Below are 27,972 nucleotides of genomic sequence, written 5' to 3'. Positions count from 1 at the left end.
AAAAATGGATTCGGAGTTAAATTTAGAAGATGAATCAAGAACTTTCCAAGTTTGCATTGAACTTGAAAAATGAGATTCAGAATTTGAATCTTGAATATATAAATGAATTTCAAAGTCAAATTGGACTTGAATTTGGGGTTTGAATTTGGAATTTTTAGAAAATGAATCAAGAATCTCAAAGTTAATTTGAATTTTGAGTTTGATTGGAGTTTTGAATATAGAAATGAATTTGGAATTTTAAAGTTAAATTGAACTTTGAAATCTGATTTGAATTTGAATATAAAAATGACTTCGAAATCTCAAAGTTAAATTGAACTTTGAGATTGAAAATGAAATTGAATTTGAAAATGAAAGGATGAATTGGATTTTATAAGAATTGAAGATTGATTGAAGAAGATATTTACATCACTTGGAGTTTTGAGAAAAGAATTTTGAAAATATGATGCAGTTCTATCCTAAATGGTGAATGAATTTAAATTTGGATTTTGAAAAGCTATTCCATTCTTTAAATGAATCAAAATAAGATTGAAGATATAATACATCCTTGACTATGGTCATTGAATGTATTATATAATAATCTATATTTAAATTCAGGTGAAGAATGAAATACATTTGATGCTTTTATAGAATTTAAAATGAAATTAACTCTCAATATACCCTGACTATGGCCATTGGTATATATTTTGAATTAATTTTAAGTTAAATTCTGATAAAAGAAGAAAATATTTAAGGAAAATATGATGAATTTTGAAAACGGATCCAGTATGGATCCAATGTTATTTTGTAAAAGATAAAAATACTAAGTTTTGTCCACACCCTGACTATGGCCATTGATGTGGATCATCAACTTAGGATTAATTTACCTCTTACGAAATGGTGCACGAGCCATTCGTGTTTTACCAATGTGAGATTTTGAGAAATAAAGGCAAAAAGCATGAAAACAAGTAATTCATGGTATTTACAATGCTCATTCATTCTATCTAAAACTGGAAATATAAATTATCATTTAAAATCTAACTATTACAACATATAAAATTTAATTCACAACTCCAAGTAATGATATTTTCCATATATTCCCTGCAAAACAATTGATTAGTATGAAAAGAAGGGAGAGATTGCACATATTATATAGATGTTAATGATAACATGCTCACATGCCAAGATATACATGATGGAAAGATGAGAAATGATATCAAACATATATACATATATATATATATATATATATATATATATATATATATATATATATGTATATCTATATGCACATAGATATATATGAACACTCATATATATATATATATATATATATATATATATATATATATATATATATATATATATATATATATATATATGTATATACATATATATATAAGTGGAAATATTAGATGTGAAGGGACTGTGGTTTTGATGAAGGATGATAGGTGCCGGGTATTTCAGCAAGTAGGTGCTTTGTGAAGTGGTGTTGTGTAATGAGGGTGGTGTGTTGAAGACATCGGTGCAGCAGTGGACAGTGGATGAGGACATAGGTAGAATGGAGGGTGCGGCAAGGGTAAGGTGGCTGAAGGTCACTGCTGGTTATGATGAAAGTGTAAAAACCGGGTGACTGAAGGTAATGTACTGTGTGCATGAGGAAGGTGATACTGTGGAAGGTGTAGTGGAGACATATCATGAAGTGTTTGTGAAGGTGGCTGTAGGAAATCACGACAACTGCTATGGAGGGTGGTAGAAATGGTGGTGCACAGGATATATGGTGATTAGTGTTGCAGGAAAACAAAATCAGCATAGGCTATAGTAAATGCTAAGGAGGGGAATGAAGGTATTATGCAACAAGGTATAAGAGATGTGCTGGAAAGTAGCCAGTACACGTGGAGGTGTGATGACGACGACTTCAGTCCAGACGATTCTATCTAACACTTCAAGGTGTTTTTGCAGAAAATCCACAAGTAATGTCATTAAGCCTGACACCTTCACCAACTTCCAATGATAGCTGAATTTTCAATGATCTTTCAAGGTATCATAGCTCAACCCAGATGTTGCTGCAAACACTCCAACTATTGGCTTGGTGCCACCACTATCTGAAACACAACCAGTAATCTTTAGAACAGAGTAATCCAGTGCAAGAATAGATAGAACGGTGTTGACAGTAGCTGATAGAGGTTCCTTCATGGGACCTATTGTGTTGATATCAATGCCAGCAGACCCTGATGATTTATTATTACCTTTTGCCCCTCAATGAGAACCGATCCAGACATACTTTCTCTTTTCTTTTCTTTTCTTTTTCTTTTTTTTAGGGAAACAACCATGAACAAAATCCCTAACAATGTAAAACAGGAATCAATTGCTACTTAAACATATCTGAAACAAGGCGGAGAAATCTAAATATAAAGAAACCAAGGGATACAAGATGCAATAGAATGATACATCTGCATTAATTTATTTCACTTGAAGGAAATCTTGGGTCATTGTTGTTTCCCTTTATAGATCCTATGATCATTGTGTGTTGGCATACTTCTGCAAACTGTTCTTCAGGCAGTAGATGAGGAAGAAGTTTAACTGCCAGTTTTTTTTGTATTACTTTGTAAAATCTGGACCTAATAGTGATACAATGAGTGGCTTAAAGGCTTATTGAACTTTGAATGAAGCTGATATATGAGACAGGATTCACCACTCTGCAGGCTGTGTTTGAACAGTCGTATTACTTCATCATCAAAACTAAAATGGTGTATACGGCTTTCAGAATTGGCACACTAGCCAACCAAACACTGAGCTCATACCCCCCTATAAATTTGACAAATCAGAAAGGCCAACATGGCATATGACGCCAAACTCTAATCGAATAGGAGATCCCTTGATCTCCAAACAGATGACGCCCACAACCAACCTGATGGCACCGAGATCAATTTAGAAAACTGCAACTGGTGTGTATGCTTGACAGTCACTGAGAAATAACGATTTTCTCCTTTGAATCCTATTGACAACCCAAATCCCTTTGGGATCCTGTCCATTTGTGTGTTATGCAAAGCTATTCTGTGGATATCATCTTAAGACTTAATATATGAATCTACAATTGTGAATAATCTTCCCAATTTTGAAAATAGCTCTCTAATCATCCTACCCAGGGAGCATGTTGCTATTGTACCAATGGTGGCATTATGAAGTTTGGCAATGGAATCTACAGGCCATTCGAAAGACAGCCGCTTCCAGAGTCAAGCGTTGAAGCTAGAACAACTAGTACTTCTCACTATGAATTAAAAGTAGAATCACGGGAGCCAGAGCATAGAGGGCATAGGCTGGTTTGATTCCGGGTATTTCTTGCAACAAGCACTCATATCTAACTAAAATGGAATGGAAAATGGTGGCTCTACTGTATATTAACCAGGGAAATGAACATAAAGAGATGATAAAAATAGAGTGCTGGGTGAATAGGAATCTCATACCTGAACCAAGCAATGGAGGAATCAGCGTCTTTGCTTACAGGGACAAGAAACGCAGGGGATATTATATCCAAAAAAAAAAAGTGCAGATGCTTGATTATGAAATAAAGATTTAAACCCACGAATTAAAACATTCTGAGTGATAATTACAATGATTTTAGCAGAGAGAGAAAAAAAAAATCAGAATATAAAGAGATATAGCATGTATCATACCATTGCAAATACAGGAATTGATGAAATAAAATCTGAGGTTGTAAACTAGAAATAGGATACAAAGGAATAGCGATAAAAGGAGTCAGCAGACAATGCAAAAAAAAAAAAAATAGAAGAATACAGGAAAGTATATCGGAAGGTGGATTTCCACTTGCTATAGCAACGGAGGGTCGATCCTGCTATATGCAGGTCGACCCTTTCCATAATGCTGTGATAAAAGAAATTTAAAACAGAAATTCTAAAACCAAAGAACCTTCATGAACAATCAAAGTAAAGGAAAGAGGAGAAAGACTGGACACTTACCTGCAACCCTACAAAGGTCTTGGATGAAGGGGGAATCTGGCGCTTTCCTACCGCAGGGATGATCTATCCTCTTCTTCAATTGATCAGATGAGAACTACAATTCCTGCACTTATACTGATATTCGATCAATTGGATTGCTGGGAGGTCCTGGGGGCTGGTATGACTTCCTTCAGTCGATGGAAAAGAAGAACAGAGAGAAAGAAAAATGGGAAAGAAGAAGAACCGGTGTGTGGAAGGGTAGAAGATGGATCATAATGGAAAATATGAGAGGATGAAGAAGCGATCATGGAGAGGTAGGAGACGGGGGGGGCTAACAATGGACGAAGAAAAGCGATGGAGGAACGATGGATGAGTGACTATCGATCGATGGCATCCCCATGGATGTCGGCTAATGGTGGATTTTTTAATGGGGTCAAGATCGATGGGCACGGATTGAAGTGGTTCCTCCCCCTTTCAGAAAACCTTCCGCCTCTTTCTTAAAGAGAGGAGGGAAGCTTCCTGAAGGGGAATCGGTTGAAGATGAGGGGTTCAGGGAGAAGAGGTTGTTTGAAGATGGAGGGTAGGCAAGTGAGAGGGGAAGTGCACGGGTGGTGTTTTGTTGGAGATTTTCCAAATTTCCAAAAGAAGGCCCCCTTTGAAAGAATTTTTTGTAAAAAGAGTGGTTCAAGAGAGGTTTTTGGCAAGAATTCAATTTTTCAAATTTTAAAAACCTTTTGCTTTCCCGAATTTTTTCGATTTTTGCATCATTTTCCATTTTTTGTAGTTTTGTAGTAGAAAACTAAGATTTTAAAACTAAGTTTTGAACACTAATCTTTGAGAAATATTTACAAAAGTATTTTTCTGAGAATTTTAGACCATTTCGGGGAGATTTCTTCAGAAGAATGGGCTTGGACCCAGGTTTTGAGAAAATGTTCGAGTTTTGATGCTCGAATCGAGAAATACAATGGGTTGGATCCAAACGAATGTCGAATGGACCATCCGAGCTATTTAAAGGCTATTTTTGGTATTTTCTATAATTTTAAATTTAAAATTTGAACAAGGAGACTCAGATTTGGATCCGGACAATGGATCCAGATCCAAAATCAATTTAAACATACGAAATGAATTTAATTTCAATAAAACTTAGAGAAATGAACTGGAATTTAGATTTGAAATGACCCATTTGCTCAAAAAATGATATTAGGGGCAAATAGGGAATATTTAAGAAGATTTTGAAAAATTTGGGGTGTTCACAGATGCCCCTCTTTGCTACTAAGCCGGTTGAAAGCCGAGCTTAGTGGCAAAGAAAACACTCCAAATTTTGAAAATGCCCCAGTCAGCAGATCTGAACTGGGTGTGGAAGAATTATGGCTTGTCAGGCTTAAAGCTTTGTCCTGAATGGCTTGGGGAGACGAAATCCTCGACAATGATATGACTGAATGATAGAGATGAGGAAATCGTGATGGGACTTTGGGCGAAGATCCCAAAATGATGAAAGATAAGAATTTTGATCAAGTCTCATGGGTGAGACAAGATCAACTTTTCAGAATGACGCAGGTTTAGCCCTTAGCCTGGATGGGACCGAGGACCTTGATGGGACATTTTGGCAAATGTTTCACGAGATGAAGCTCAAGTAGGATTTTATTCTGGAGGGACATACAAAGCATGGTTTTCTCGATGGGAAGAACAATGATGGGACTTGGAAGGAAAACACCTAGTCAACACGAGGGAAACTCATTGGAATGAGATTCAGGTTTAACCACAACCTAAAGGGGACGACCATATGGAATCTCGAGTGAAGAGACCATGACGGGACCTTCGGAGTTTGAAGAGACCATGACGGGTTGCGAAAGGAGGAAGGAAATGGGGTTACCTAAAGCTTTTAAAAAAAAGGGATGAACTTGGACGTCTCATTGCTGAGACTAAACCAACTTTTGAATTTAATGACCTCTCGCAGGGAGTACAGGTTTTGACCCTTAACCTGAGTGTGAACAACCATACGGATTTCTCGAAACCGTGATGGGACAGGAGAGATACTTCAACTGAATGGGGTAACTCTCCTGGAAGATATAAACAACACTAGGTTGCACCAAAATGGATATTGAATATTTATTTCATTCTTAGAATATCTAGAAAATTTTTGCCAAATAAGATAAATTTATAGTTGACTTCAATGCTTGAAAACGTGCGCATGTGTGCAAAGATATTCCCTCTTTTACCTAGAGTATTTCCTCCAACGAAGCTAACCCCTTGGTTTTTAAGAGTCAAATCCAAAATTTTAGCGCTGATGATTTTCTTTAAGGAAGCTATCCATTTCCTTTGATATAAGAAGAGAAGAAATATTCTCAATTTCATAAAAGCAGGTAGTGAAAAGACATTGATAAAAGATATTTTGCATAAGAAAAGATGATTTCTGGCAATTTAGGCAGTTTGGTATCTGAGTATTTTCTCATGATGATCTTCTTGCACTCTTTTTGAGTCATTGAGCTTTTTTCGGGCTTTTTACATCATCCTTCATTTTGGAGATGTCCTGACTTTTCTCTCTTTTTTTTTAGGGAAGGGTACGTCACAAACTCCTTCATCTTGGAGATGCTTCGATCCTTCTTTTATCTCAGGGATTATATATGATGCTATTGGCTCAAAAGGTCTTTAGATGAGAGCAGAAATCAAATATCATTTAGGGTTTGTCGGTAGGTTCATCACATTCGCCTTCATCTCGACGGTGATCTGAACTTTCCCTGGAAGGATCCTTCACAAACTCCTTCATCTTGGAGATGTTTCAAATCTTCTTTGGCCCCGGGGGTCTACTCGCTTAATTCGCCTTCATCTTGACGACAATTGAGAGATCCCTTTTGCAGATATTTGATTGCAACTTTAGAATGAGAAGATATGGATTAAGTAGATTCTTTTATGGCTCAAGATACTTCCACTGCCTAATTGCCAGAAAATCATCTTTAAACATGCCCCATAGCTATGATCAATATCAATTCGTTTCTGGCTTTTCAATGTCATCGAATATTTATTTCACTAATCATACCGAGGATATTTCTTTCATCCTTTTGGTTGATCAAACAGGGAAAAGATTTGAATTTTACCTCTTTTTCGCAAAAAGTTTCACCTTTTTGGAAAGAATACTAAAGGTAATTTGAGGTGATTCTTTTGTGCATTTAAGAATATTGGGATCAACAAATATTTTTAGCAATTTGGCGAATTTTTCATGACTTCTGTGTGAAATATTTACTCAATATAGATTTTGATGCGACCTTTAGTTGCAATTTATGATCTTGGATATTCTAACCGGTGAACTGAGACCTTTCATTTAACGACCAGCGAAGTAGCTGGAACCTTTCATTTAATGACCAGCGAAGTAGCTGGGACATTTCATTTAACGACCAGCGAAGTAGTTGGGACATTTCATTTAAAAATCTGGGACCTTTCATTTAACGACCAACGAAGGAGTTGGAACATTTCATTTAGCGACCAGCGAAGTAGCTGGAACATTTCATTTAGCGACCAGCGAAGTAGCTGGGACATTTCATTTAGCGACCAGCGAAGTAGCTGGGACATTTCATTTAGCGACCAGCGAAGTAGCTGGGACATTTCATTTAGCGACCAGCGAAGTAGCTGGGACATTTTATTTAACGACCAGCGAAGTAGCTGGGACATTTCATTTAGCGACCAGCGAAGTAGCTGGGACATTTCATTTAACGACCAACGAAGTAGTTGGGACATTTCATTTAATGACCAGTAAAAACTGGGACCTTTCATTTAACGACCAACGAAGGAGTTGAAACATTTCATTTAACGACCAGCGAAGTAGCTGGGACATTTCATTTAATCATTTAATGATCAGCGAAGTAGCTGGGACATTTCATTTAATCATTTAACGACCAGCGAAGTAGCTGGGACATTTTATATAATCATTTATTGACCAACGAAGTAGCTGGGACATTTCATTTAATCATTTAACGACCAGCGAAGTAGCTGGGACATTTCATTTAATCATTTAACGACCAGTGAAGTAGCTAGGATATTTTATTTAATCATTTAACGACCAACGAAGTAGCTGGGACATTTCATTTAATCATTTAACGACCAGCGAAGTAGCTGGGACATTTCATTTAATCATTTAACGACCAGCGAAGTAGCTGGGACATTTCATTTAATCACTTGATTTAAGATTGAGATTTTTCTGAGATACAAACAGCACGAGGACTGATGAACTTGATCTTTAGATTTTTGAAAATTTAGCAAAATAGCTAGTGCGAACACTAGGTTTTTCAACTGAGAGTCGGGAAGGAGATCGGCCTATTTAAGATATTTAGAGATCGAAGCAAGAAGAATGGCCGGGGTTTCAGGATTATCCTTTGTATAGACATTTGATGAGAATTTAGAAAGGAATGATTCAGGTTTACTTCTTGACCTAAAAGGGAAAATATACATTTGATGAGAATTTAGGAAAAGAATGATTCAGGTTTATCCCTTAACCTGAAGGGGAAAATATACATTTGATGAGAATTTAGGAAAAGAATGATTCAGGTTTATCCCTTAACCTGAAGGGGAAATGAAATAGACATTTTTGAAGAGAATTTAGAAAAAGAATGATTCAGGTTTATCCCTTAACCTGAAGGGGAAATGAAATAGACATTTGATGAGAATTTAGGAAAAGAATGATTCAGGTTTATCCCTTAACCTGAAGGAGAAATGGAAGATTTTATGAAGAGATAACCTGAGATTTGAATTTAGAAGGAATATGACAAGATTTAGAATTTATGATCTATGATTTAGATGGACCAGGTATGTGACGGGGAATAAAAAAAGAATAAACTTTGAGAAGACAAAAGGATATAGAACTTTGAAAAAAATGTAGAACATTTGAGGAAAATTTGATTTTATTTTTGTAAAAAGAATTCTCACAGGTAGCATGGTTGCCCCTATGAGTGATCTTCAGGATTATCCCTTATCCTGAATGGGAAAAAGAATAGAATTTAAAGAGATTTAATGAAGGGAAATTGATATAAATATAGAAAATCAACAAAGATTGACAAAACTTGTATTTACAAAAGAATTCTCATAGGTAGCGTTATTGTTCCTACGAGGGGTTTCAGGATTATCCCTTATCCTGAATGGGAAACAAAATAGAATTTTAAGAAAATTTTAATGAAAGGGAAATTGATATAAATCTAGAAAATCAATAAAGATTGGCAAAACTTGTATTTACAAAAGAATCCTCATAGGTAGCGTTATTGCTCCTACGAGGGGTTTCAGGATTATCCCTTATCCTGAATGGGAAAAAGAATAGAACTTTAAAGAAAAATTGATATAAATTTTAGAAATCAATAAAGATCGATAAAATTTGTATTTGCAAAAAGAATTCTCGTAGGTAGCATTGTTGCCCCTACGAGAGGTCTTCAGGATTATCCCTTATCTTGAATGGGAAAAAGAATTTTAAGGAATTTTAATAAAGAGAAATTGATATAAATTTAGAAAATCAATGAAGGTTGACGAAACTTGTATTTACAAAAGAATCCTCATAGGTAGCGTTATTGTTCCTACGAGGGGTTTCAGGATTTTCCCTTATCCTGAATGGGAAAAAGAATTTTAAGGAATTTTAATAAAGAGAAATTGATATAAATTTAGAAAATCAATGAAGGTTGACGAAACTTGTATTTACAAAAGAATCCTCATAGGTAGCGTTATTGCTCCTACGAGGGGGTCAGGATTTTCCCTTATCCTGAATGGGAAAAAGAATAGAATTTAAGAAAATTTAACGAAGGGAAATTGATATAAATCTAGAAACTCAATAAAGATTGATAAAACTTGTATTTACAAAAGAATCCTCATAGGTAGCGTCATTGCTCCTACAAGGGGTCTCAGGATTTTCTCTTATCCTGAATGGGAGCACCTCGGACAACGAGGGTCAGGTTTATCCCTTAACCTGAAAGGGCACATCTCGGACGACGAGGGTCAGGTTTATCCCTTAACCTGAGGGGGTAGGGAATTGATAAAATTTAATGGAATTTTGAGAAAATATTTGATAAAACTTGATAAAATTGATGTAAACTTGATAAAATATGAATAAAATGAATGAAACTGATAAAGATATCAAAATTAACTGAAGATTTACAAGATTTAAGAAAAAGGAGTTTTTCTGATCCTGCCTGCATATGGGATCTTTGGAAGAAAAATGTTTATTTAAAAGATAAATGAGAAATCATTTTGGGGGAAGAAAATCCACCACAAGAAGAATGATCAGGGCGAGATCCGATCCTTTAAACCAAACATGAGAGATCATCATGAGGGTTAATTTTCGAAGGCAATGGTTTTGAATACCTAATTTTGAAGAAGAAGATCAACAATAGATCTGATTTCTAAAAATAACAGTTCGAAATTGATAATAAGATCAACACAAGGGTCCATCTTTGAAGGTAATGCTTAAAAACCAATCTTGGAAGATAAGACCAACACAGGGTCGATCTTTGAATATAATGATTTAAAACCCATTTTTGGAAGATAAGACCAATACAATGATTGATCTTTGAATATGATGATTTATAACCCATTTTAAAAGATAAGAACAACGCCAGGGTTGATCTTTGAAAAGTTTCGAGATCAATTTTGGAGAATAAGACCAACGCAAGGGTTGATCTTTTGAATAAAAAAGATTTAAAATTCATTTTGGAAGATAAGATCAATACAAGGATTGATCTTTGAAAAAGGCTTTGAAATCCACTTTGAAAGATAAAGGTTGATCTATAAAGATTTGAAATCCATTTTGAAAGATAAGACCAACACAAAGGTTGATCTTTGAATATAAAGATTTAAAATCCATTTTGAGAGATAAGATCAACACAAGGATTGATCTTTGAATATAAAAGTTTAAATTTCATTTTGGAAGATAAGACCAACACAAGGGTTGATCTTTCAATATAATGGTTTGAAAAATTTATTTTTGAAGACATGATCAACACGAGGGTTGATTTTTTGTCAAAGGTTAGACCAAGGAATATTTGAACTCCTTGGTCATAACGAAGATTTTTAAAATTTCATGATTTTTGAAAAAGCCCTCATAGGTAATATCATTTCTCTCATGAATGATTTCAGGATTGCCCCGCATTCTGAAAAAGAACGGGAATTAAAATGCCCCAGTATGGCAAAGAGCAAAGAAGCATTGGATATAAAAGATATAAAGGAAATTGACATTTCATTTGATAAGCAAAGGTTTGATAACAACTGAATATTTACAAGAACTTAAAAAGGAAAAGGCTCATAGAAAACTGGGCTGACTAGCCCCTACAAGACAACTGATAAAAAGAGATGAAAGCAAAACAAAAAACTTTGGATTTATCAATTCTTTTAATGGTCCGGGAATGGTTCTGTCAGGACTGCTGGCTGCTTTTCTTCCTCGTCCTCTATCAACTCACTTCTGTCAATACAGTCTTGTATCATGTGCTTGAGGACGAAGCAATGCTCTGTGTCATGCCCCGTTGCCCTGTGGTACTTGCAGAATTGGTCCTTGAACTTTCCCAAGATTACGGGAGGATCTGCTATTTTAGGGAGTTTGATCATCCCGTGCTTCAAAAGGTAATTCATAATCACTTCTAGACTCTCAGATAACGGAGTGAAGACTCGATCTTTCTCCCATTTGATGTACTTGGGCTTCTCTTGAAGATCACCCTTTTGCTGAAGGCCAATCGGGAGTGATTTATTATTGTTCTTAAAGGATCCCTCCTTCTGCCCCTTGTTCTGATCTACTCTCGGACCACTGTTACTGTTCTTGTTTCCTTTACTGTTGCTGCCAAGATTATTGCAGGAGGCCTCAACTGAATGAGCGAACTGTGCCTTTTTTTTTTTGGTCTTGGATGTTCTTGACTAGAGGCGTGCCCTCGTAAAGTCCGCTTTCTATTCCTGCTTCGAGCCATTCGGCTCGCTCAATCAACTTGATGAAGGATTTCGCCGGGGAAGTGGCGATGAGGCTTCTTATGGGCTGAGAGAAATTGTTGAGGATCACCTGCAGTGCGTGCTCCTCTGGAATGGGTACCTTCATCTTATTACAGGTGCTTCTCCACCTGTGAATGAAATCACCTGCCCTTTCATTTTCTTCTTGCTTCAGGTTGTAAAGATGATTTAATGTAGGTGAGGCTTCAGTGTTGAATAAGAAGCGCTCGATGAACATATTTACTACCTTATCGAACTCTCGTAGTTCGATAGGATTCACATGATCAGCATACCATCTCGCTGCTACACCCTCCAGAATGCACGGAAAACAGATGAACAGAGCCCTGTTATCTTTCCTGAAACGGCTGCACTCTGCATAAAATGTGGCCAAGTGGGCTTTAGGGTTGCCAGTCCCGTCAAATTTGAGAAACTTACGGGGAAGATTCTCCAGGTTATCATCCCCATCTAGACCATCATAAAAATCTTCGCCGGTGTAGGTCTGCTTGCCCTTACCCTTGGCTTGAATATCCTTAATAGCTCGATTCATCTCCTTCATCTGCTTGCTCATCAGGTCCTCTGCTGGAGCCCCAGACTTGGGCTTGTTGACAGATTCAGGCTCTTCTGCAGCTATTTTTACGGACTGCCTTGGAGGATTCTGCTTGTAGACAATCTGCTCTTCTTCTTCTGATTCTTCCTCGACTGACTCAGATACCTCAGAAGTAGTGTCTGGCTGTAACTTCTTTCTAATGATTCTGACTTGCTTCTTTACAGGCTTCTTCCTCAGCTTGCTTTTAGGAACTGCCTCTTTCAGCTTAGCCTCGGCTTGCTCTGACATCATCCTTGCCATCATCCTTTGGAACATGTCATACATAGCGGGGTCGATGTCATCCTTCTTGCTCTGACTCTGTCCCCTGACTAATTTTGGAGAGCTTATCTCTTCCGCCTCACTGTCGCTGAGTTGAGGAACTGTTTCTTTTCCCCCTCTTGTCGTGACCATTTTTGAAATATCAGAGCTCTCTCTGTAGAGGAAAGGGGAGGTTTTTAGACCAAAGAAAACTTTATGGAGAAGTTTTGACAAGAGGGAGAATTTAGGTTGAAATCTAAAAAAATGTATCCTTTTACGAGGGATTGAGTATTGTGACAATTGCGTTGTTTACTCTACGAGGGAGAGTAACCAACTAAAATATGAAAGAAAATACCATTTCGAAAAGGATATCTCTCGATGGAAAGAGGTTTTTATGGAAATATAAACAAGAATATAAAATCAGAAGAAAATAAAAGAATAAATGAAATTTGAGAACAAATGGTAAAGATTTAAAATTTTAAGAACTTGCAGGCAGGATAAGAAGAATTTTTTGAAGAATTTTTAGAAGAAGAAGAAGAAAAGGATAAAGAAAAATACATCTGGGTTTTAAAAATAAAGAGGACATTTTGAAACATATACCCAGGGTTTTGGAAAATATAAGGAAGATATAAAATATCACACAATCACAGATATACAAGCAAGGATATACAAACAACACTCCCTAAACCTGACTCTATATGCAATATTTGAAATGGCTGATAGGACCTTAATCCTAACTCTAAGATTTATATCATCTGATTCCAATCAAGGTACGCCAATATACTCAAGCCGAAACTCGAAGTACGTGGCATATAAAGTATTTACTCCGGTTCTAAGGTAAAGGCTTCCCAACATCCTTGAGCACCTACCGATATACCTCGGACTATGGCCCTTAGGTACATGGTAGGGGGGCGCGAACCCAAATAAGTGGTCCAGTTGTGAGGCTCTCTCCCGAACTATGGTTCAGTGAGACAGCCCAGCAACGTGAAGACCGGGACAATATAGGTAAGGAGGTTTTTGAAAACATGTTCAACATGCAGATAAAACCAGAAGGTTCTAATGCAAGTCCTAAAGAGATAGATTTAAATAAAAAGAAGCATACACTTGCATACATTGTTTTGCATTCAATCCCTAAAAATTGAGGAGAGTTGTATTTAAAACCTAAGTCTAATGTGAACATGGAATAATTACCTCAATATGGTCCTACCAAACCATGCTTAGATCCTATATGCAATGATGTCAGCTTAGGACAGAGTCTAGGCTCCTAAGGTTTGCATGGAAATGTAGCTGACATATGTTAGAATAAAGACTTAGATTATATAAAAGCAAAGCAAAGGCATAGATCCAACCGGACGAAGACGGGTCCCATCACGGTCGCCAAAACTGTGATCATCGCAAAATTTTTCCTATTCTCTTGTGGTTTCTCTCTCTTCCTTCTTTTTTCCTTTTCTAACCTCTATTCTCCTCCTTTTTGAAGGGAGAAGAATAAAAGAAAGAAAAGAGAAAGAGAAGAGAAAAGAAAGAAAGAAAGAGAGAAGAGGAACTATTTTGCGTGGTCTCACTTGACCTTGATTTGAAAAGTATTTAGAAAATTACTCGCCTCCGTTTTGAAAATATTGCGGGAAAAAATGGAGAGACGGGATTCGCTCGTCGGTACGAGGTTCGACCGTTCCTGGCGCCTTTACCAGGGGTAATCGAACCAAGGATCGAATCTATGCCTTTTGCTTTGCCTAAATATAATCTAAAGTTTTATTCTCACTCTAAATGTACAAAGAATCATGCTTGTGCAATGCGAGGATGTATGCTCTTTTCAAAGATGTTTTTGAAATTTCCAAGTATTCTGAGATGAACTTGGTAAGAGAATGAAGAAATGTTTTGAATTTAACTTAGAACTTGAGATAGATCAGAGAAATTCTAAGTCTCTGAAGTAAATCAGAGTTGGGAAAATAGATGAGAAAGAATGACTTGAAGCTTTGAAATGAAAGGAAATAAAGTTTCAAAGTCAAAATCGACTTTGATTTTGAACTTTGAATTTAGGAAAGGAAATGAATATTTGAGATGGAATTGAATTTAGACCTTGAAGTTTGCAATTTAGAATGGATCTGAGAAAATTAAATGGTATTTAAGAATAGAAATGGAATTGAAATCTAGAATTGGAATTGGATTCCGGATCCTAAACAGAATGGAATTCGAGATTTGGAATCTAAGATGGACTTGGGTTCTGGATCTTAAAAAGGATTTGGATCTGAAGTCTGAGATCCGAAGTGGAATTGGATTCTGGATCCTAAGATGGATTTGGATTTTGAAATCTGTGATCCAAGGTAGAATTGGGTTCTGGATCCTAAGATGGATTTTGGATCTGAAATCTGAGATCCAAGGTAGAATTGGGTTTTGGATCCTAAGATGGATTTTGGATCTGAAATCTGAGATCCAAGGTAGAATTGGGTTCTGGATCCTAAGATGGATTTTGGATCTGAAGTCTAAGATCTAATATGAGTGTTGAATCCTAGATCTAAAAATGGATTCGGAGTTAAATTTAGAAGATGAATCAAGAACTTTCCAAGTTTGCATTGAACTTGAAAAATGAGATTCAGAATTTGAATCTTGAATATATAAATGAATTTCAAAGTCAAATTGGACTTGAATTTGGGGTCTGAATTTGGAATTTTTAGAAAATGAATCAAGAATCTCAAAGTTAATTTGAATTTTGAGTTTGATTGGAGTTTTGAATATAGAAATGAATTTGGAATTTTAAAGTTAAATTGAACTTTGAAATCTAATTTTTATTTGAATATAAAAATGACTTCGAAATCTCAAAGTTAAATTGAACTTTGAGATTGAAAATGAAATTGAATTTGAAAATGAAAGGATGAATTGGATTTTATAAGAATTGAAGATTGATTGAAGAAGATATTTACATCACTTGGAGTTTTGAGAAAAGAATTTTGAAAATATGATGCAGTTCTATCCTAAATGGTGAATGAATTTAAATTTGGATTTTGAAAAGCTATTCCATTCTTTAAATGAATCAAAATAAGATTGAAGATATAATACATCCTTGACTATGGTCATTGAATGTATTATATAATAATCTATATTTAAATTCAGGTGAAGAATGAAATACATTTGATGCTTTTATAGAATTTAAAATGAAATTAACTCTCAATATACCCTGACTATGGCCATTGGTATATATTTTGAATTAATTTTAAGTTAAATTCTGATAAAAGAAGAAAATATTTAAGGAAAATATGATGAATTTTGAAAACGGATCTAGTATGGATCCAATGTTATTTTGTAAAAGATAAAAATACTAAGTTTTGTCCACACCCTGACTATGGCCATTGATGTGGATCATCAACTTAGGATTAATTTACCTCTTACGAAATGGTGCACGTGCCATTCGTGTTTTACCAATGTGAGATTTTGAGAAATAAAGGCAAAAAGCATGAAAACAAGTAATTCATGGTATTTACAATGCTCATTCATTCTATCTAAAACTGGAAATATAAATTCTCATTTAAAATCTAACTATTACAACATATAAAATTTAATTCACAACTCCAAGTAATGATATTTTCCATATATTCCCTGCAAAACAATTGATTAGTATGAAAAGAAGGGAGAGATTGCACATATTATATAGATGTTAATGATAACATGCTCACATGCCAAGATATACATGATGGAAAGATGAGAAATGATATCAAACATATATACATATATATATATATATATATATATATATATATGTATATCTATATGCACATAGATATATATGAACACTCATATATATATATATATATATATATATATATATATATATATATATATATATATATATATATATATATGTATATACATATATATATATAAGTGGAAATATTAGATGTGAAGGGACTGTGGTTTTGATGAAGGATGATAGGTGCCGGGTATTTCAGCAAGTAGGTGCTTTGTGAAGTGGTGTTGTGTAATGAGGGTGGTGTGTTGAAGACATCGGTGCAGCAGTGGACAGTGGATGAGGACATAGGTAGAATGGAGGGTGCGGCAAGGGTAAGGTGGCTGAAGGTCACTGCTGGTTATGATGAAAGTGTAAAAACCGGGTGACTGAAGGTAATGTACTGTGTGCATGAGGAAGGTGATACTGTGGAAGGTGTAGTGGAGACATATCATGAAGTGTTTGTGAAGGTGGCTGTAGGAAATCACGACAACTGCTATGGAGGGTGGTAGAAATGGTGGTGCACAGGATATATGGTGATTAGTGTTGCAGGAAAACAAAATCAGCATAGGCTATAGTGAATGCTAAGGAGGGGAATGAAGGTATTATGCAACAAGGTATAAGAGATGTGCTGGAAAGTAGCCAGTACACGTGGAGGTGTGATGACGACGACTTCAGTCCAGACGATTCTATCTAACACTTCAAGGTGTTTTTGCAGAAAATCCACAAGTAATGTCATTAAGCCTGACACCTTCACCAACTTCCAATGATAGCTGAATTTTCAATGATCTTTCAAGGTATCATAGCTCAACCCAGATGTTGCTGCAAACACTCCAACTATTGGCTTGGTGCCACCACTATCTGAAAGACAACCAGTAATCTTTAGAACAGAGTAATCCAGTGCAAGAATAGATAGAACGGTGTTGACAGTAGCTGATAGAGGTTCCTTCATGGGACCTATTGTGTTGATATCAATGCCAGCAGACTCTGATGATTTATTATTACCTTTTGCCCCTCAATGAGAACCGATCCAGACATACTTTCTCTTTTCTTTTCTTTTCTTTTTCTTTTTTTTAGGGAAACAACCATGAACAAAATCCCTAACAATGTAAAACAGGAATCAATTGCTACTTAAACATATCTGAAACAAGGCGGAGAAATCTAAATATAAAGAAACCAAGGGATACAAGATGCAATAGAATGATACATCTGCATTAATTTATTTCACTTGAAGGAAATCTTGGGTCATTGTTGTTTCTCTTTATAGATCCTATGATCATTGTGTGTTGGCATACTTCTGCAAACTGTTCTTCAGGCAGTAGATGAGGAAGAAGTTTAACTGCCAGTTTTTTTTGTATTACTTTGTAAAATCTGGACCTAATAGTGATACAATGAGTGGCTTAAAGGCTTATTGAACTTTGAATGAAGCTGATATATGAGACAGGATTCACCACTCTGCAGGCTGTGTTTGAACAGTCGTATTACTTCATCATCAAAACTAAAATGGTGTATACGGCTTTCAGAATTGGCACACCAGCCAACCAAACGCTGAGCTCATACCCCCTATAAATTTGACAAATCAGAAAGGCCAACATGGCATATGACGCCAAACTCTAATCGAATAGGAGATCCCTTGATCTCCAAACAGATGACGCCCACAACCAACCTGATGGCACCGAGATCAATTTAGAAAACTGCAACTGGTGTGTATGCTTGACAGTCACTGAGAAATAACGATTTTCTCCTTTGAATCCTATTGACAACCCAAATCCCTTTGGGATCCTGTCCATTTGTGTGTTATGCAAAGCTATTCTGTGGATATCATCTTAAGACTTAATATATGAATCTACAATTGTGAATAATCTTCCCAATTTTGAAAATAGCTCTCTAATCATCCTACCCAGGGAGCATGTTGCTATTGTACCAATGGTGGCATTATGAAGTTTGGCAATGGAATCTACAGGCCATTCGAAAGACAGCCGCTTCCAGAGTCAAGCGTTGAAGCTAGAACAACTAGTACTTCTCACTATGAATTAAAAGTAGAATCACGGGAGCCAGAGCATAGAGGGCATAGGCTGGTTTGATTCCGGGTATTTCTTGCAACAAGCACTCATATCTAACTAAAATGGAATGGAAAATGGTGGCTCTACTGTATATTAACCAGGGAAATGAACATAAAGAGATGATAAAAATAGAGTGCTGGGTGAATAGGAATCTCATACCTGAACCAAGCAATGGAGGAATCAGCGTCTTTGCTTACAGGGACAAGAAACGCAGGGGATATTATATCCAAAAAAAAAAAGTGCAGATGCTTGATTATGAAATAAAGATTTAAACCCACGAATTAAAACATTCTGAGTGATAATTACAATGATTTTAGCAGAGAGAGAAAAAAAAAATCAGAATATAAAGAGATATAGCATGTATCATACCATTGCAAATACAGGAATTGATGAAATAAAATCTGAGGTTGTAAACTAGAAATAGGATACAAAGGAATAGCGATAAAAGGAGTCAGCAGACAATGCAAAAAAAAAATAGAAGAATACAGGAAAGTATATCGGAAGGTGGATTTCCACTTGCTATAGCAACAGAGGGTCGATCCTGCTATATGCAGGTCGACCCTTTCCATAATGCTGTGATAAAAGAAATTTAAAACAGAAATTCTAAAACCAAAGAACCTTCATGAACAATCAAAGTAAAGGAAAGAGGAGAAATACTGGACACTTACCTGCAACCCTACAAAGGTCTTGGATGAAGGGGGAATCTGGCGCTTTCCTACCGCAGGGATGATCTATCCTCTTCTTCAATTGATCAGATGAGAACTACAATTCCTGCACTTATACTGATATTCGATCAATTGGATTGCTGGGAGGTCCTGGGGGCTGGTATGACTTCCTTCAGTCGATGGAAAAGAAGAACAGAGAGAAAGAAAAATGGGGAAGAAGAAGAACCGGTGTGTGGAAGGGTAGAAGATGGATCATAATGGAAAATATGAGAGGATGAAGAAGCGATCATGGAGAGGTAGGAGACGGGAGGGGCTAACAATGGACGAAGAAAAGCGATGGAGGAACGATGAATGAGTGACTATCGATCGATGGCATCCCCATGGATGTCGGCTAATGGTGGATTTTTTAATGGGGTCAAGACCGATGGGCACGGATTGAAGTGGTTCCTCCCCCTTTCAGAAAACCTTCCGCCTCTTTCTTAAAGAGAGGAGGGAAGCTTCCTAAAGGGAATCGGTTGAAGATGAGGGGTTCAGGGAGAAGAGGTTGTTTGAAGATGGAGGGTAGGCAAGTGAGAGGGGAAGTGCGCGGGTGGTGTTTTGTTGGAGATTTTCCAAATTTCCAAAAGAAGGCCCCCTTTGAAAGAATTTTTTGTAAAAAGAGTGGTTCAAGAGAGGTTTTTGGCAAGAATTCAATTTTTCAAATTTTAAAAACCTTTTGCTTTCCCCAATTTTTTCGATTTTTGTATCATTTTCCATTTTTTGTAGTTTTATAGTAGAAAACTAAGATTTTAAAACTAAGTTTTGAACACTAATCTTTGAGAAATATTTACAAAAGTATTTTTCTGAGAATTTTAGACCATTTCGGGGAGATTTCTTCAGAAGAATGGGCTTGGACCCAGGTTTTGAGAAAATGTTCGAGTTTTGATGCTCGAATCGAGAAATACAATGGGTTGGATCCAAACGAATGTCGAATGGACCATCCGAGCCATTTAAAGGCTATTTTTGGTATTTTCTATAATTTTAAATTTAAAATTTGAACAAGGAGACTCAGATTTGGATCCGGACAATGGATCCAGATCCAAAATCAATTTAAACATACGAAATGAATTTAATTTCAATAAAACTTAGAGAAATGAACTGGAATTTAGATTTGAAATGACCCATTTGCTCAAAAAATGATATTAGGGGCAAAAAGGGAATATTTAAGAAGATTTTGAAAAATTTGGGGTGTTCACAGTTGTGCTTGGTTTGACCTTGATTTTCTGCAACAGATCTTCCAAAACTTGGTGATGCTCCGGAGAAGCATGGTTTAAATCCAGGATAGAGATGTTTGACAATGTCATGATCAGTTTCTGAACTGATTCTGATGCCTCACCCTTCTTTGAAGCTGCTTTAATGACGCGCTTCAGAATCCTAGGAGTTTGCTTGGTGACCTCTGCTGTCACCTTCGCTGGCTCATTTACTGACTTCTTGCTGCTAAAAAGTGAAGTGATATCCACCCTCTTGGTAGAAGACTATGCCTGACGTAGGACTAGGACCTGATGTTGATCCTGAATGTCCTGGTTGGAACACGGCTGAATGTTGTTCCGAAGAAAGACTGTCTGCTCTGAAATCACTGAAGCTGAATGTTTGGGGAAAGGCTTAGACAAGATTTCAGGTTGTTCTTCATCCTCATCCTCGATCAACAAATTCTTGTCGATGCAGTCCTGAATGATGTTCTTGAGGACAAAACAATGCTCTGTGTCATGTCCGACAGTCTGGTGAAATTTGCAGAATTTGTCCATCCATTTTCCTATAGCAACTGGAGGCTCCGCCACCTTAGGGAGTTTGACCATCCCCTTTGATAGCATATATTCCAGGATGTCTTCCCGGAATTGCTCTAGAGTTGTGAATTCTCGATAAAAACTCCATCCATCATGCTTTGGTTTCGGTTGTTGCCTTGCTTCAGGCTGCTGCACTGGCTGGATGGGTTGTGGCTTAACGAATTTCCCTTTCTGGGCTGCAGAGTTTGTTCTTTCAACCCTGGAGTTTTTTGAGTCTTTTCGGTGGTTTTTCTTGTTCTTCTTGCCGCTAGCGTTGCTGCTACTGCCTGAAAATTCTGTAGAATAAGCAACGTGCACTTTTTTCTTCTACTTAGGGTTTCCTCGGACGAACGGGTAACCTTCATACAGACCATTGTCCAATCCTATTTCGAGCCATTCAGCTCTCTCAATCAGTTTAATGAAGGACTTCGCATGAGATGTAGAGATGAGATTCCTCAGAGGCTAAGCAAAGTTGTTTAGGATAATCTGCAAGGCATGTTCCTCCGGGATGGGAACCTTTATCTTGTTACAGATGCTTCTCCACCTGTGGATGAATTCTTCAGCTCTTTCATTCTCATTCTGCTTCAAATTGTATAAATGATTGAGAGTTGGTGAGGCCTCAATGTTGAACATGAAGCACTCGATGAACAAGTTCATGACTTTATCGAACTCTCGTAGTTCGATAGGGTTAATGTGGTCTGCATACCACCTGACCATTGTACTTTCTAGGCTGCGAGGAAAGCAAATGAACAGAGCCCTATTGTCTTTCCTGAAACGGCCGCACTCTGCATAGAATGTGGCCAAATGAGCCTTTGGATTGCCCGTTCCATCAAACTTGAGGAATTTTCGAGGGAGATTTTCTAGATTGTCATCCTGTAAACACCCCAAATTTTTCTCATCCATTCTTAAACAACCCTCCTCGTGCAGTGCCAACCCTGTTAGGTTAGTGTAGGAGTCAAACCCCGAGTCAGTTTCAGAAAATCACCATTTTACCCATTTTCATTAGCAAAATTACCATTTTACCACTAGGTCATCCCGGACCCCAGTCAGTCGGAGTCAACCAAGCTCATTGATCAGTTCAGAACAGTTAGAATATCAGTCATTTCAAGCTCATTTGAGTTCATAGTGAGAAGGTCATTTTCATTTCTGACCATTCCTGCCAAAATAGGATCATTTCTTCAGAAATAAGCTCATTTCTCACTCAAATCTAAGCCAACTCTCTCCGAGTCAGTCATTCATAGTCAGTCATATTCCCCAGAGTCTAACTTGAGCTCACCAGGAGTTCAAGCGCTCCAGTTTCAGTTCAAAACCATTTCCAAGTGTCTAGGAGCCCATTTTAGTCCATTTCAGCTCTTTCAGCTGAAAGTGAGCTGAGTTCAGTCAGTTGAGCTAGTGTTTGAGCTTTGATTTTAGTTCATGTCAATATTACTGACCTTTGTTTTAGCTCAAAGCCAGCTCAGGTTCGTAATTCACTTCGCTCCAGTGACCATTCCGTACCATTTCTTTAAAAATGACAACTTTTCTTGAAAATTCAATCGGAAAGGTCAGTTGAGTTAGTCTCTTGTCAGCTCATTTGAGTTCTGAAACTCTAAAACCCAGCTCAATCCAGCACATTTCAGTTTGATTCAGCTCAAACCCTAATTTTCAGTGTCACTCTAGCTCGGTGGAGTTCGAAAATGACTTCTTAAATCATTTGGCAAATTTTATCAATTTTAACACTTTTTGAACTGGTACAGCTGCCAATCGGGGTCTAATTTCCAAAATTCTTCATTCAGGGTTAGCATTTCGCATGTCATTTCTCATCATTTCATATCATTTCTTAGCATTTCATAGCATTTCATCACATTTCATTTCATTTTCAAAGTCCCAAACTCCAGTTTTATAAATTTCAATCCAGATCAAGTTTTAAAAGCTTTCAGAAATCAATTTCAAACCCCGGGTTTTTCAAAATTGACATTTTTACCCTCTAGATTCTAAATTTGGAAATATTTTTTTCGAGAAAAACAATCTGGATTTCTTTTAAAATTAAATTTTTTAATTCTACACTGGATTTGCTTCGCAACGGGGTATTGAACTTCAAAATCCGAGCTCGTTTCAAAAACTGCCAAAAATAGCTTGTTTCGTCTGAAAATTTTCTGAAAAGACTATTTTACCCCTCTAATCATCAAAATGAATTTCAAAAGTGGAATTTGGACCCGCTCTAAGATGGCCCATCCATTTGCATTTTCTGTTTTAATTTATAAAAAGGAAAAAAAAATTACCTTTTTCTTTATTTTTTGTTTGTTTTATTTTATTTTATTATTTTATTTTTCCTAAGGTGGGACCCACAAGGGGGTCGACTACCCTAGCCCTCCTTCCAGCCCATTTCCTTTCTTTCTTCCTCCATTTTCTTTTTTTTCCATTTTTTTTCTTTCCTTCTTTTTTTGTCTTTTCTTCCTTTTTCCTTCCTTTTTCTTTTCTTTCTTTCTTTCCTCCTTTCTTTCCTCTCCCTCCACTCACGTATGGCAGCTCAACCCCCCCTTCTCCTTCCTCTTTCCCTCTCCTTTCTAACCCTTTCTTTCATTTTCCTTCTTCCCCTCTTCTTTCCTTTTCCTTCCCTTCCTTCTTTCCCCTTTCTTCCTTACTCCTTATTTCCTCCAAAGCAAAAATGGATACAACCATTCATGTACGTGGATTCATGGAACATCTTTAGAAACTTAGGTTTTGATTTTTATCAAAACCTAAGTTAGCATAAAAGCTAAAAAAGAAGGAATCACTACCTACCTCTCATTCAACGCCTCTCTCTCTCTCTCCCTTGAACTCTCTCTTCCTCTCCCCTTGGCTGCAACTTTCAGCCATTGAAGCTCCTTGCTGCATCTTCTTCACAGCTGCAACCACAAGTGCAGCCAGCGCCACCTCCTTGAACGCCTAGTCCAGTCATCATCCTCACCACCGGTCCAGCCACCACAGCACCCTTCCTTCACACCCAGCAGCAAGACTTTCACAACCATCTCCTTTGAAGCAGACCCTCTTCAGGCCACATCTTCAACAAGAACCTCCAAGGAAGCTCCCTCTCTCATCGGCGCAGCAGCCTTCCTCAAGCCATAGCTTCAGCCGGTGCCACCTCTTCCAAAGGCCCCCACAACAGCCATTGCTGCCATTGCTGCCATCGCTCCAGCTCACCAACAGTGCCGCCATATTGCCATTCTCAAGCTCAGCTCTCTCTTGCAGCCTCTTCAAGTCCAAGATTTCAAATCTTCATCAGCAAAAGTTTCAGCACCCGTTCCAACACTTGCAGCCACCAACCAGCGTTCTAGATCTCCATACCTGCAACTGCTCCCAAGGTAAGGCCTATGCATGTTTGTGTCGATCATGCCAAGTGCCGTATGGTTTGCCTCTTGATGGTCCATCGAAATAATACCCTCTTGGTGATGCTAGATGATAGGAAACAATAAGAGTTTGTTTTTTTTTTTCTTTTACTTTTCTTGATAATGCATACATAAATGAGAGGATTCATCCAGCCAATGGATTGAACCCCTCATTACAATGGCTATATCAAATCAATATTTTGCCTCCATGCTTTTCCTTTGTTTTGTTTTCATATAAATTGTATAATTTAGGTATTTCTTTTGATTTATTCCATTAGGTATATTTCATTAATTCATTAATGCATATCTTGTTAGTTTATAGGTTTTTCATTTAGGCATGTAGTCCAGTTATGATTTCATGTAAATATTTTCATTCAAAAATATTGAAAATTTTATGATAGATGTTATTATTTGTCTGTGATCTTCTGCTAAAATTCCATATTGATTCGATTTTTGGAATTCTATTTTAATAATAAAACCCTAAATCGGGTTTTCTGTTTCTCTGAACTTTCAATTTCTGCTTTAGCAGACAAGAACCTCCAACACCACCCTTGTGAGAGATTCGTATTGTTCTTCAAAAATTACAGTGGATTTATAATTGAATCCATTAATGATCTGGAAATTTGAAGGTTTTCCAAATTAGTTTTGACTTCTGTCAAAAATCGGATTTCCCAGCCCCCCTGGGAAAATCTCCATTTTCCTTTGTCAGGGTATAGACAGACCCTAATGCACTGAGTCCGTTCAATATGTAGCCCTTCTGCAAAAACTTTCAACACAAAAGTTGTTCCTAACATATTTTCCTGTCATTTCCCAAAATATGGGGATTTTTGAAACTGTTTCAATATTTTTCTCGAAAATGTCTTTTCTATCTGACAGATTCTAATATCCAGAAATTTTAGAGATTCGGGTCTCTGATAACAGTGTGCCTATTTCCAAACCGTAACCTGAATCCAAATGATGCAAAAAGATCAAATTTTTCTCTATTTGTCAGAGACATGTTTCCACAATTTTAGCCTTTTTCCCATCTGTTTACTATTTTTCTCACATTTTCTACCGAAACCTATCTGTTTACCCCAAATCCTAGAGTCGTCGGATTCCGATCCGACTTGCCAGAATGTTACAGCTCCGACCATAGGTCAAAACCAGAAAGTGTAAAAGGAAAAAATCCTTGCCTAACTGTCCTCTCTCACCCCATAAAATGTGCGAAATTTTTATGGAAGTTTGATACCAGAAATCTCATTTAGAATCAACATTTTAGGCAAAATTCACAAAATTTAGGGTTTTTATTTGAATTTCTATATTTAAAAATACAAAAAAAATAGATTTTCGAGCTTCATTCTGTTTTTAAGGTTAGTCTAGGTGTCTATGCCAATTTTTGCTCAATTCTAAGTTCATTTTCTTTATATGTTAGTTTATCTTTAAATTCAGAAGCGAAAATCAGGCGAAAATAAAGTTAAATTGGATATTTTATGATATTTTCGCCATTTTAGGGTTTTTTTTATGTACATAAGCATGTAGAATCATATAAAAGTTATTTTCAATATCATTTGCATTTCATATTTTCCATTTTTGCAAAAATTCTTTCAGAAAACCTTGGTTTCAAGGCCATAGTCTTGTTATTAGGGGTATTTTGGTCATTTTGACCTAAATTTCGAAATATCAATTTCTAATTCCATAAATTTTCATGCATATCATCATATTTAATCATATTATGTTTGATTTATTTTATCTTATTTTCAAAATTTCCAAATTTTACAATTTTTTTTCAGAAAACCCTGATTTCAAGGTCATCAGGGGTATTTTGGTCATTTTGACCCCAATTTCGAATTTCCAAGTTTATTTTAAAAAATTATTCATTATTTCTTATGTTTATATCAAAGGGGGTATGAATTTGGGTTTATACCTGAATAATATCTGATAATTTTCCATATTTTCGGATAAATTCAGAAAAACCAACATTTTTGTGCTAACCTTGTTTTCTAGTTTTGCAGGAACATTCAAGAAGAAGGCTTAGTTTCTTTATTTATTTATTTTATTCAATTCAATGTAAAAAGCAATGTAATATTTGGAATAAGAGTTACATTTCTGCTTAGAATAGGGCTGCATTGCATATAGTTTAATTTCTACAAATTTCAATATTTGATGTATGATTCATGCATATTTATTTCAAATTTACTATGGTTGACATGAATGGCACGTGCATAAGCTCTTATGGAGTTTATAAACTCGGTGGGATTTGTATTTATGGCCATAGTCATATTACAAAAAAAACCAAGATTTATGATCTTCGTATTAGCCACATTCAGCCTACACTCTTAGGCTAACTTCAAAAATGCATTATATTTTTCAAAGTTTAAAAAGGATTTTCCAATTCCTCAATTGAAATTCCCTTTCAAATTCATATTCATTCATTCCTTTCATTCAAATTGCATTATTTTCAAATTCATTTTCCAATTTCAATTTCAGAAAAATCAGTTTTCCCAAGAATTTCCAAGTCTTTCTCAGGATTTGATTTTCCCAGAATCCTAAGTTTTCAAATGACATTTCAAAGCATTTCCCAAGTTCAAATCAATATTTTCCAATGTTTTAAAATTCTCAAATTTCAAAAATCCCAAGTTTTCAGAAATCGATTTCCTCAGAGTTCCCATTTTTTTGAGAATCCATTTTCCATTTCAAAAATCATTTTCCAATGAATTTCTTAGTTTTTCTCAGAATTCTCAAATCCATTTTCTTAGAAAAACAAATTCCAAATCTCAAAATCGATTTTCCAAAGTTCAAGTTTCCTTGAGAAATCACTTTCCAATGCAAATTTCTGATTTCCAATCAAATTCAATGATTTTCCTAGGAATTCCAATTTCAAGCACTTTTCCAATCATTCTTCAAGCATATTTCAATTTTCCAAGCAAACATCATATTTTCTCAAACTTGCATTATTTTCAAAATTTCATAGCACAAGCCTGATTCTCTATGCATTCTAGGAAAAATAGAGCATAATTTAGATATTTCAGTCAAGTTTAAGCACACATTTGATCCTTGATTCAATTACCTCTGGTAAAGGTTCTAGGAATGGTTGAACCTCATACCGACAGGAGGATCCCATTCCACGAAATTTTCTCACAAATTTTCAAAACGGAGGTGAGTAAATTTTCAAAACTTTGGTCGAGTTTGACTCGCGAAATTTGTTTCTCTCTCGCAAGAGAGGAGAAAAATTTTGCGATGATAACTGGTTTGGCGACCGTGATGGGATCTGTCTTCGCCTGATCAATTATGTGCTTTAACTTATCTTAATTATCAAAATTTTGTTCTATGAAATGTCACCTTTAATTCCTGATATCATGTGAACCTAGGAGCCTAGACTTGAACCCAACTGACATGAACTGCATATAGACTAGGCATAGTTTGGTAGGACCATATTGAGAAGAATTATTCATACTCACTTAGACTTAGGTCTGAAATACAACACTCCTCAATCTAGGACTTGTATGAAAACAATGTTTGTTTCTTTAAAAGTTTTCGAAATTCTATCTCTTTAGGACTTAGAGCCCTCTGTTTGCCTGCATGTGATCATATATCAAAAACCACCCCACCTATGACTACTCGGTCTTCACGTTGCTGGGCTCTCTTCCAGAACCCTAGTTCGGGACAGAGCCTCACAATTGG

This window comes from Nuphar pumila, chromosome 4 (assembly GCF_984573655.1).
Source record: "Nuphar pumila chromosome 4, dmNupPumi1.hap1.1, whole genome shotgun sequence".
Lineage (NCBI taxonomy): Eukaryota > Viridiplantae > Streptophyta > Magnoliopsida > Nymphaeales > Nymphaeaceae > Nuphar > Nuphar pumila.
This window is presented reverse-complemented; position numbering follows the sequence as displayed.